The sequence below is a fragment of the Python bivittatus genome, unplaced genomic scaffold (genome assembly GCF_059951505.1).
Source record: "Python bivittatus isolate LINGU-HERP-01145 unplaced genomic scaffold, Pbiv_v1 ctg000020_np1212, whole genome shotgun sequence".
Classification (NCBI taxonomy): Eukaryota; Metazoa; Chordata; class Lepidosauria; order Squamata; family Pythonidae; genus Python; species Python bivittatus.
The window spans coordinates 77,477,805-77,490,283 of record NW_028277030.1 but is presented as its reverse complement, the minus strand read 5'-3'; the positions used below and the strand labels follow the sequence as shown (position 1 = coordinate 77,490,283).

The window sequence follows — 12,479 nt, the reverse complement described above, 5'->3', positions numbered from 1 at the left end:
GCTCAATGGCTTTTCGGCTTATAATTGTACAGAGCTGTAGAAATATTTTAAGAGAAAAGCTCCAATAAGAATGACAAGCTCTGGGTAATGAGCTATTTATCTAGTATCTCATATTTAATAGATAATAATGTAAAGGTTCTTACGGTATTGTGGTATAAATGTCCATGGCCTAGAACAAGGATTGGCCCACACTACCCATGGGTACACTGTCCATGGTACACTTAGATGGCATTCCTATATCATACATATGGAAGATTTAGGGGTGAGGTGGCTGAAATCTCATAACTGAGAAAAATTCTAATTAAAAAATGGGAGGAGAGCTCATCATTCTGTGAAATCCTGTGTTGGTGTCCAGCATCTGAGAAATTTGCTGTGTTTTGTTGAACCTCTTCCTCAGATGTATGAAGTAATATTCTTACTGGTTTCAAGCAGAAGAAAATGTAAACAGCATGGGCTCAGTGTCTGGCCAAGGGTCACAAGAGTTAGAGTTTGTGACCATTTGATTCTCTTCTTACCATTTTCCTCTGAGCCAAATATCCTTAAAGTATGGCCAGTATGGTCAGAAACTCAGGGATTATTCAAAACATTTTGCAGCCTGAAGCAAACCTAAGATGGCATTTCCATCTACAAGGCATTAGACTAATTTAGAAGGTACAGTACAGTAAAGTATGTGTCATACCCATCCCTGTTCTCCAAAATTAAGGAATGACCTGAAGTCTCAGTAGGAATAGTTTTGGAAATGATCTCTGCTGCTCCCCAGCATCTATTAGCTGAGGCAAATGCTTCACTTTACTTAATGGCAGGGCTCACCTGGAGGAGGGACAGCACAGACTATAGTAGATCTAGGATTACTACATATTGGCTGCAAAAATACTGATGACCAGTAGGTGGTAACAAATAGTTGGTGGCTTCTACAGTATATAGCTTCTGGTTGACTGAATTTTTGCAGTCCCACCACATTTCCATGCTAATTGCACCACTGAGATTTGATATCCTGTCCTGAATTTGTATTAATAGCACCCATCTAAATGCTCTATCTCTTATATACTTTCACTGCAGAAATCATCTCCATTAGTGGACTGTATTAAATTGTCCACCAATTTTGGCCATATAAAAAAACTGACATACATATAAAAGCAAACCAACCTCTGCCTTTAATAGTTTCTACATGCTATTGTAGTAAAACATTCCCTTAATTTGTCTTTATTTCCTTTAAATTCCTTCACAGTGTTCTATGGCTAATAAAAGAGAAATATATACCATGGCACAATCTATAATAACTTTATTTACTTTAAGACATGCATAATTCAAATGGTATATTTTAAAATATTTATTTGAAGGCAAAGACATTCATATTCTCTATATAAAAACAGCCTAGGGCAACGAAATGTAAAATCATTTTAATTCTCCCCTGTTTTAATGATGAAAATGCAGAGAAATGTGTTCCTATTTTCCCTTGTGACTGACAGCATTTGGACTTGTGTAACTTGAAAACTATATCCATACATAGCTTTTTGTGGGAGCGGGTCATATACATTAGGTCAACATGTATTTACCTCACCTTACTAAATAGATACCTTAGTTATAAGTTTGTTTGTTTGTTTGTTTATTTATTTATTTCATTGGATTTCTCCTCCGCCCATCTCCCCCACAACAGGGGACTCTGTGCGAAGTTCCCGCACAATGGAGAGGAAGATTGAAACTAAAACCCTTACTCGGATAGCTGTGGAATGCATTCCTGTACTGTGTTTGCAGTCAGAGTTCTCTATTAAAATTCAGTTAAATGAAAGCTAATAAAAATGAACTAACTTCAACTTTATCAAGAGCATCCAATGGAACAGAGTATTCAGTAGAACATAGTAAAGCAGAAATGATACAATTGCTCTTAAATTCTTGCTATGATTCACTGATGGCCCTCTTACATTATATTTTATTTATTTATTTATTTATTTATACATACATACATACATAGACTTATCCCCGCCCATCTCCCTGCAATGGGGGACTCTGGGTGGTTTACATCAAGTCAAAACAATGAATACATGATTAAAATGTATAAGAAAACAAACACATCTACACAGATGGAAAGAAGAGAAAAAATCCAAGAGGCTGATGGAAGCCACACTAGGCCTCTAGGGGGCTAGCCAATCCCATTTCTGACAACCTCGCTCCCCACCCCAGGCCAGATGGCAGAGCCAGGTCTTCAAATCCCTCCAAAAGGCCTGGAGCGAGGGGGCCTGTCTCACCTCCGGGGGCAAGATGTTCCAAAGGGCAGGGGCTACAGCAGAGAAGGCCCGCCTTCTGGACCCCGCTAGTCAGAGTTCTTTTACCGTGGGGGTCCAGAGCATGCCCTCTCTGTGAGATCGGGTGGGACGGGTTGAAATCGTGGGGGCGAGGTGGTCCCTCAGGTAGCCTGGCCCCATGCCATGTAGGGCTTTAAAGGTGATAACCAACACCTTGAATTGGACCCGGAAGCAAACTGGTACCCAATGCAGCTCACGGAGCAAAGATGTTTTATGGGTCCTTCTTTGGACCCCAAAAATTGCTCACACGGCTGCATTCTGGACCAGCTGAAGCTTTTGGATACTCTTCAAGGGTAGCCCCATGTAGAGCACATTGCAGTAGTCTATCTGGGAGATAACAAGGGCATGAGTGACTGTTCGAAGGGCATCCCGATCCAGGAAGGGGCGTAACTGGTGCACAACCCGAAGCTGTGCAAAGGCCCTCCTGGCTGCGGCTGCCACCTGTTATATACATTGTGTGCTTCTATGGTTTTACAACATTATTATTAATGCTGTAAACTCTCTCTCTCTCTCTCTCTTTGTGGTAGTATACACACCCACAAGATACTGAAGAGCTTAAACATACCTGTCTTTCAATAATTTTCTTGCAAGGCATTTGTTCTTAAACCCCACCTCATCCTTACTGTTCTGTTATAAAACTACTTTTCTCTCCCTGCCCCTTTTCAAAAGCATCATAACCAAAGTTGGGCAAAATTCACTATTTGCTATTTCAAGGAAATTAAAATCAACTAATTTAAATGTGATCTGTAGTATATTTATGCTGTCAACATTCAGTGAACTATGTAAGTGCTTAAGGCTTTCACAAAAAAATCATTTCCTAAATATCTAACCTTTGATCTACTGTGCTGTGTTCCTGTCAGTAGGTTCACTCCTCATTTTGGGTAATTCGTTGCCTGAAATTATTTATTTCTAACATAATCATTATTCTTTCTTTGCTTTGTTTTGTTTCTCTAAACAGATTTTACTGATAAACACCAGAAACAGCAGCTTCTGAATTCCAATTATGTAGTTGTCTTCATTTTCAGCATATATTTACTAAGTAAAATTAAGAGAAAAACTCCACATTTTAATACACCTTTGATGAATAAACATGAACAGGCAATAATCAACAGCTAACTAACATGGCTGAGCACATGCTGGAGCTTAAGACCAATCAGAGGCCTCAGAAGTGTTCCATTATTTTCCATGTTATTATCCACAAATGTATCCATATATCCCTATCTTTAAAAAGCCAACAAATTTGTGAGGATGATGATGTCTCTATATTCTGGACCTTTAACTAGATCTGGTTCTTTATCACTGGAATGACCGAGGAGGATGCAAGTAATATTTGTTTAGGTATACTGGCTTTAAAGAGCAGAGAAGGAAATTAATGGAGTGAAATACGAATAAGGTATGTTAGATCTAGTAAAGCTGTCTCTATGAGCAGCTAATTACTGATACAGGGGATGAATTAACATTCTAACCCACTATTTAAAATAAATCATTTATCAGTGTTGCAAAGAAAATGTCTCAAGTGTGTTTTTATTCTTCTAATAAATCAGCAAATGTAATACAGTACTTGATAAGAATGAACAAATAAAGATCCAAACTGCTAGAAAGTCAGTGCTTGTATTAATTTATTATCAGAGCAGTCCAGATGCTTTCCATTTTTTTAATATGCTTTATATCAGGGGTGCCCAAACTCTTCAGCTCATCAACCCTTTCATGAAGTTTCAGATTGTTCATTGACCCCCAAACAATTATTATATGAAAATAATTTAATAAATACTACTTTAACTAATAGTAGTAGTAGTACTACTACTACTAACAACAACAGCAGCAGCAGCACGAACCCCTTGGATAGTCCCATCAACCCTTGGGAGTTGATATTGACCACTTTGGGGGATCCTGCTTTTTATTAACCTGATTCAAATAAGGCATTTCAAAGTAGTCACTCTGTTGTTCAGACATATATGAATAGTGTGTGAATCTTTTCAATATTTCATGTAATTTTTAAACTGGTAGATACTGTTTCCTATATTGTGAAAGCTGTTTTCCTTTACAAGTTAAACAGTGGAGAAAGGTTTTAGCTCTCGTTAACATTTGGAAGGGCTTTCAAAGGCCATATGTAATTGATTTCAGGCAGTGGTTTAACTGATAGGTAATTTTAGACCCTGGACTTAATGGCTTATTGGTGACTGTGTTTCGGAGCGACCATACAGTACATTATTATTCAAGTTGTGAAGAACAGAAGCAGCATTTGTCTTTCTCTCTCTCCTGCCTTGTTTCCTGCTTTACAACTGCTTCTATATTCTGTGTACATTTGGGGGGAATTAATCTCTTTGCCAGTTCTAATTAAACAAATATCCTAAATTTGTGCAGTTTTGCATTAAAGCTCATTGAAATACTAGCACTATAGTTCCCATAGGGATAACTCAAAGTTTGCTTATACTGCGTTGATGCTAAACACATTTACTTGTGTTTCTCATAGAAGACAATTACGGTTTAAAGATGAAAATAATAAAGTGAGCATCTATAATCCTGCATGTGCTTAGAAAGCCACAACTTCATATATACAGGTAGTCCTTGGTTAACAATGGTAATTGGGACTGGAATTTTCATCGCTAAGCGATGCGGTTGTAAAGCACGATGTCACGTGACCGCATCACTTAGCTATGACAATCCTGGCACTTCCTGTTGCCATTGTTAAGCGAGGATTGCAGGTCATTAAGTGAATCCCTGGCAGCTTGCAAGCAGGCCAGCAGGCAGATAAGTGGCTGCTGCTGGACAGGGTAGGGTGTGCAGGTATCTGGCAATACAAGGCAGGGCCAGGGGTGACTGTTGCTGGGCAGGGGAGGGTGTACAGGCGGGCAGCAAGATGTGGCATGAGCATGGTGGGGCTGGGGTGGCTGCTGCCAGACGGGAGAGAGTGCGAGTGACTTCCCATCTTTTCTGCCGACTTCCCCATGGACTTTGCTTGTGGAAAGCCAGCAGGGAAGGTCACAAATGGCGATCATGTAACTGCAGGATGCTGCAACCATCATAAGTGCATGCTGATTGCCAAGCACTCAGTTCGCAATCATGCAATAGCAGAGGTGGTGGTATGGCCAGAACTTTGAGGACCAGTCGTAAATACTACTCGTTAAGCGCTTTTGCAACTTCAAATGATCGCTGAATGAGTGGTCATTAAACAAGGACCACCTGTATAAGATTTAAATAAAAAACAACCAAACCAAACCAAATGCTTTTACATCATATTCCTCTACCAACCACAGTAATATTTAAAAAATAAGAACTAAACAGCAGTTAAAATTACACATAAGGAATCAATATATTACAATCACAATAGAAATGAAATTTACACAGCTATAAACTTTGAAACCCACCTATCATGTAACTTTACTAATAAGAATTACAGCAAAACAGCCCTACTGCCATTCTCAGCATCTGCTGACAATCACTTCCATCAATACATCTGCTCTGTAAGCTAATCTTCGTTCTTAAATGGATCTGAGGACACGTGGAGCTGGAGTAGCAGGAAACAGAATTCCATAATTGGAGACCCAGTTCCTGAAATGCATGCAAATGAGTTGGAGCAACCCATGAAAACAGAATGGAAAGAAACCCCCATTCTCTTGATCATACTGAACACAAAGGCTGTCCCAGGAACTGGGACAAGTTGTGAATGGCTAACTGCAGGGCCTTAAATACCAGTACCAGAAGCTTCCCTAACAGGGAACCAGTGTAAAGCCCTGCAGTGAGATGAAACATGGAAAAAAGAGGGAGGCCCAGCGCAATGCATCCTGCAAAGTTTTGATCCAAGGCTAGTGAATTCAGCAATCCCTAATCCATCTGCACAGGGCAGTGAAGAAAGTCCATTTATTGGCAAAGGTTTTTCTTCCAGGTCCTATAAGGTGACAAGTTAAGGGATCAGAACAACTTATTACATATTAAAAATGCTACTATGCTCAGGCTAAAACTCCCACTACCCACTGGTTTGAGACTGTGTAGCCTTCAATGGTGTCAGACTAGAAACAATGAAATGGGGTTGGAATGGGGAGAAGCTAGTCAGTAATGAGTCTTATTAGGTTGTTTTTTTTTTTTAAAGAGCAGTTCTCCATATGGTCCTGAATGTCTGGACTTGCTGCCAACATTTCAAACAGATGTCTCTCCTCTATTTGGTACAAAAAAGGAAGACTGGACAGTGAAGACCCTGATTACATGGATAGTATTTAGATGCCTTTTTAACTTTGATCTCACATATTTCTGTGATGAATGGCACATGCTTGAGAGCAAAATTAATGTCATTCAGTGCACTCAGGTTTCAAAGCAATTGAATAAACTGCCTAATCTTAATTTAAATCAAAACTATGAGATTGCCTAAATATCTTGAAAATATACTGTGCATTATATCATTTATTGATATATAAATTTTATAGACTGCTTCAGTCTCAAAAGACTCTAAGCGCTGTACATTTCTAATACTGGTTCCTTTTCTCTAAAGCACTTGGTTCAAATTATAAAAGGACAGTTTCATAATGGTCAGTGCATCAACTGTATGAAGTAGAAATATCTATTTTAAAAAAGAGAAAATTGAGAAAAAGCAGTCTGTGTTCTCAATGATTTGAGAACATGAATTTGGCATTCTAAGATAATAGTTTTCTTTCTATAGCCTGCAAGGTGTGGAAGAGGTCCCCTAAACAGGAGCTATTTTACTTGAGTTCATAACAAACAATATCAAAACTTTCCTGAAAAAAGCAAATACTTTTTAGAAGTTTGACAAATACACCTGAGTGTAACAAAAGACGCTGATTTATCTCATTATTCATGTTCCTAATGATCTTGACAATTCTGGGAAGATTCAGAACCACCCATCTGGCAAGCAAATTTGAGATGCTACATCCATGGGTGGAGTGCCACCATGTGGAAACAAAGTTTGCAAGATGTGTTTGGAATATTTGAATCAGCTGGGAGGACAGTTTTTGTAGAGTGAAGAAAGGAGCACCACGTGTATTACTGTTGATCTGAAGCTACCAAATACTGCTGCTGTAAATTTAGGAAAGCGTTGCAGACCTATACCAAAGCAGGAATGATCATGAAAGCTGCAACAGCATTTAGTAGATTCAACATAGTATAGTACTACTTTGGTGCAGATTCACTTTCATGTTCTTCTACATACAGAATACACAAATTACAGGCAGATCCTATAGCTACATCCAATACTATTGCTATACTTTCCTGAATTTCACCTCATGATTCCAGTCCAGAGATATATCTGGGCTCCAATCATGAGGAAGAAGTTTCTTTATGAAATGGTACATCCATCAAAATCTTTGGAAAGAGCATTTTCTTTGTAGCAGTATAATCGCTAATGCAAATAAATAATGAAGAAAAAGGTAGTAAATGTTTTAATATGAAACAATTACATCCTCAATGGCATCAAAACAAGTCATTCAGAAAAGTTGCAGTTTTTAGGCCGAGGGAGAGACATACAATTCTCTCTTCTCCATTGCACAAGTAGAAAATACTTCCAAACAGGGGAAAGGCAGAAATCTTTTGGATGATAAATGCTCCTTCCCCCATGCCTTTGTGGATAAGAGTCTGGAGAAGAAGATGGAAACTTCCATTGTTCAAAGAACATGAAACCTTCTATTACTAAGTGAAATAGTTGCCCATTTAAAGAAAATGATTACAAATCAGCCAACATGAAAATGCATATCAGTCACGTCTCTGGGCTCAAATTATCTCATTACAGTGGAGTTAGAACCTCTGTCATATAATGAAGTGGATATGATATGCCGGCTTGAACATCTGATTTTCTTCTGTTAAGCGTTTATTTTTGAGATAATTCACTATACTTCTAAAAGTTGCCTCTTTAGACTCCTTTCTTCTATTTCTCCCTTGAAGTAATTCAGTAAAAGCAAATATGGCTGACTAATTATGAAGAGAAACCAGAAGAGAGACTCTTGGGGGGAAGGGGAGACTCCCCATCTGCCAAAGGCGTGCCAAACATTCCTAGCAATGGATTAGATAAAGAGTGCAAGCTGACAGTTTTCCTGGCAGCCAGAGAAAGGAGAACAAAGAGCAAGATATGATCAGGAGAAGAAAGCAGGAAGACCCCGGAGTTTTATGAATGCTTGTAATGATCCAGCCATTCTTTCTACCAGAGCACCACTTAAAATTAAAAACTTTAATACGAAAGCAAAATAATATGCCTATCCCATTTGCCCCTTGACTTCATGATCTCGTTAACCTTAATTAGTATTAACGTAGCTGGCTGGGATTTAGAGACAACTTGATCCATCCTTAAAATGTATTAACTAGATCCCCTGGTCTATCTCCAGTATGCTTGTCCTGTAATTTACTTATCCTTAACAATTTCACTGAAATCAATGTCATTTGACTGAAATGAATTCATAATTTCTCATTCTCTATTATATGAGAAGTATAGGCAGGGAAATATTATGATCTTGGGGAATAAAGACAAGCAAAAGAGATCGTGGCAATAAACTGCCACTTGTCCTGATATTCTCAAACACATAAAAGTATGATACATAGATTTTAAAATACTTGTTCATTTTAGAAATACTCTTAAAATGCAAGCTGTTGAATGAAGATAATGCATTCCTTTCTTTTGTTATAATTTATATTGTAAATTATAACAAAACAAAACAAAAACATGATTTACATGTTTTCTGTACAATCCTATTGTTAACCGTGAGTGAAATTTTGCAACCAAAATTATATCTCAGATTCTACTTTCAAAAAGCAGATCCAGATTTCCTTCTCAGGCTTCTATCATTCTTTCAACAAAACCATACAAAGAGTATAAAAGATGCTAAAAAAGAACTGAAATACCAAGGCCTAAAGTAATTTATATCTCTACTGATTTACAAGAGGTTTCAATTATGTTATAGCAAGCAGGAGTTATATTCTGCATACATTTTCTGTTATCTTGACTTTTTCTGATACAGCTAAGTTCTGTACAATTCAAGACACAAAGTTTTGATGAATTTGAAAGCACAGGCAAATAATTTTGTAAAGTTTTTCCCATGCACTTAAAAAATCTAACAGTGGTTCTAAAAAAAAATGTAATCACCTATTTCTTTCATAAATTTAGTCTCCCTGGAAATTCCTGCCATTCTTTAAATATAGTAGGTCCCAGAAGCTATATTTTCCTTCCATTGTAATTTATTAATTTATTATTTTCTTGCTGTATAGTTGAACAGAACAGCACATAACTGCCATTGACTGGAGGAAGAGCAACAAACAACTTCTCAGTTGTTTCATAGTTTCATTGCTCTGTTTTCCTTTAAACTTTTCCCCTATATATTTCAGGCCTCTAAAAATGACTACATTCCATTCTTTATGTCAAACTTATCAAAATTAAACTACTTCCAGCTGCCAAAATAGCTATAAGGGAAAATATTATATTATAAAGTGCTGTTAGCAGGCTGAGGATTTTTTCTCATCCTTTACAATACAATATATATATATAAAAATTGCTCTGGGTAGTACAGTAGATGCGGAGATTATAATAGCAAACACATATGCTTTCCTAACACGTTGTATAATTAAAACCAATTGTCAGAATCAACTGAAAGAAGGCAAGAATGCAAAGCAGGAAATAGTCTTGACCTATTAGATTTAAAGCAAATTATCTTCATAATGCAATTATATCAATATACTATATAGCCTATTCTGCTTGTGTTCAAGGTTTATCATGAACTATTTTCACAGATCAAAATATAACTTGAATTATAGATGTCCCTGTCATTTTTTTAATTTGTTCAAAAGTATAGAAACTAAAAATGTCATAATTCAGTAGACAAAATTCCAAGAAAAAAAGTATATGTATATTGAGTTTTGTTCAGCAAAAGGGTTGGTAATCTGTGGCCTGGGGGCTGCATGTTGTCCCTGAGCAGCCTATCTGCAACCCCAGGACCCCAACATCACAGAGCTGAAACTCATCAGTGAAATAGAAGTTTCTCAGCAGCACCCTCTGGATCTTTTTCATTCCAAATAAGATATAAGTTGAAGTGAGAAGCCTCTGAAAGGAAACTATTTCCATTTGCACCCTTAACCACCATCCCCCACCAAAACCAATGTAAAATTATGCTAAACTAGAGCTTTGGTTTATCTAGATGAATAGTTCCAATGTTGCCTCAGGGTGCTCTAAATTTAAAACTATCTGCTAGGGGCTAAAATACTAGAACTTCTGTTTAACTGCTGGTGTCCATTCCTAACATCACATGCAACCAGGGCCTTCACTGAAGGACCCTGGTTCAAGAAATAAACCATTAGAAAGCAACAACTACTGAACAATCCGTTCTTCAAAGACAGGACAATCTACATCTATAGTTCCACAAAGGAGGGGAAAAAATCCTTCCTTGATTTTTCCAGCCTTGAAAAACTTCTCTGGGCTACCTATATATTGTATAACACTGCTGAATACTGATGGTACCTAAAGAAATCCAGAAGGCTGAGATCAGCATCTGAATAAAAACTGCTAAACCTCTGCAAACAGGGAAGTAGCAGCAATCCTATACTATTCATTTAGGAAAAAACTCTATTAACATCTATAGACTTCTTTCTGGAATGCCTAGGACCTTGTTGTGACTTAAATATTCAGTCATTAACTTTCAACTAAGGGTCAGAAAGTGTTTTAAGGAGGGTGAGTCAACAAGACCAGTAACCTCTAACATTCCAAAATGTATTTGACTGTTAAAATAATATACATGTTTAATGGAAACATTTTAATTTCATAACAATAGCCATTAGAAATTAACATTATAAACATAGGGCTGGTTTATCATTTTGTAAAGAAACAACCCAATAGAAAACCTTGAAGCTTCAAACACTGCCTGAATAAGATTATGTTTATCTCAACTTTGTATAGAGGCAAAGAATGCAGCTCTGTATTGTCTCTTAATCATTGTTGTCCTTGGAGTAAGTCAAAGTGGAATTCCTCTGTATTGTGTGGCACAGAGCACTCTCACTAAAGCAGATTAACTAATATGTGGGAAAGTACAAAGCTGCAATAACTTTGGGTGGGTCTGAGTCTCTCACAAGCACAAGAGAATCCAATCATTCCCCACCCAAGCATAACTCACTAGTGACCTCACCAACTTCCTAAACAAACTTGACAAGCCTTCCTGCCTGCTTGTCATATAACCAGGTCATCATGTCACAAGTCCACCTGTGAACATACTCACATTGGTCAAGGTTATTGCAAAATGACATAAAAACTATGGGCACATTTTCTTGGAAAAAAACTGCATGCAATTTTTAGCCCCTAAAAAGACTTACTTACCCATTGCATAGGAATTTTCAGTGCAAGACAATGTATTATAAAACTGAGTTTCAAAATATTAGAAAGGTTTACATTTGTATATAACAGGAATGTTCAAAGTCAGTATATGAATATTGTTCTACTTCTCCTCACAATCTAACCTAGAAAAGGAGGTCTGAACACTAGAATTGTATGTCAGTTTGAAAGATCAGAACTGACCAATTACTGACCAGAGATTAGATTGGCCCCAACCCCGTCAGCCTTTTGTAAGGCCTTAAAGATTTGGTTTTGTCACCGGGCCTGGGGGTCAGGTTGATTATGTTAACTCGTGACTGGTGGGTCTGTTTTTACCCCGACTGCTGTTTCTTTGTGTGTTATTTTTTGTTTTTCTGATTTTTTTTAATGCTTTTATATTTTCTTTTAACAGTTTTAGCCCCCAGAGTCATTAACCTGAGATGGGCAACCGTACAAATTGAAATAATACACAAATGCATACGTACATGCATACTTATTACCTCTGTAATTTCAAGAGTCAAGTACAATTTACATTTAGCCTCACTTATAATATCCCACAAGACATTAACAAGCTTCCCAGGAGAGCGCAAAAGGGTTGAAGTCACATTCTGGACATGCTGACATTTTATTGTGCTTGTGGTGAAAGGAAAGTTTCCTGGCTATATACATAGAAAGCAGACTGCAAGGCCAGAGAATCCTCATGACAGAATTTCCTGACTTCTCAAAGCACATCTAGCCAGGGTTCACTTCCTTCCTTGTGCCCTTTCACTGGTAATGCAGAACAATAAGTCAGAAACTCTCTATTATTTCCGAATGTCTTGCTCATGTAAGGAAATCAGACTGTGCTCTGGACTGGTCAGGAGTCCACAGGAGCTCGCTCTTCGTAT

The 12,479-nt window shown here is 37.6% G+C and overlaps 1 protein-coding gene across 1 annotated transcript in view; it reads right to left on the bottom strand.

Moving 5' to 3' along the window:
* Window positions 1-12,479, bottom strand: part of MTHFD1L (methylenetetrahydrofolate dehydrogenase (NADP+ dependent) 1 like) — a 135,853-nt gene that overhangs the window by 16,985 nt on the left and 106,389 nt on the right. The gene's annotated exons all lie outside the window — the stretch shown is intronic.